The following is a 342-nucleotide window of genomic DNA, read 5'->3' as shown; positions in this document are numbered from 1 at the left end:
GGCCACGTTCTTGCTCCTTCCAGATCAAAATAAAATACAGCTGTAGCCAAAGCTTCTGTTTCCTGTGTGCACTAGGACCTTTCTCCCCCTCTCCCCAGCATTTGTCCACCACAACATTTTGGGCAAGTTCTCCTGCAGTCAGTGAAATCAGGGTTTCCTCCAACAGCAGGGCTTGAGCCCAAGCAGGATCCTCAGGACTCCCCGGGGAAGGGGACACAGCCCCCAGCTGTGGGGGTGCTGCTCGCAGAGCTGCTGCGGGGAGGGGAAGGAGCTGCTGGGTTTCCCAAAGGCTGCTCCGAGTCGAGCAGGGGCGTTAGCACGCCCCGTGCCAGGGCTCTGCTC

Source organism: Apaloderma vittatum, unplaced genomic scaffold (assembly GCF_000703405.1).
Source record: "Apaloderma vittatum isolate BGI_N311 unplaced genomic scaffold, ASM70340v1 scaffold9251, whole genome shotgun sequence".
NCBI classification, from domain to species: domain Eukaryota; kingdom Metazoa; phylum Chordata; class Aves; order Trogoniformes; family Trogonidae; genus Apaloderma; species Apaloderma vittatum.
This window is presented reverse-complemented; position numbering follows the sequence as displayed.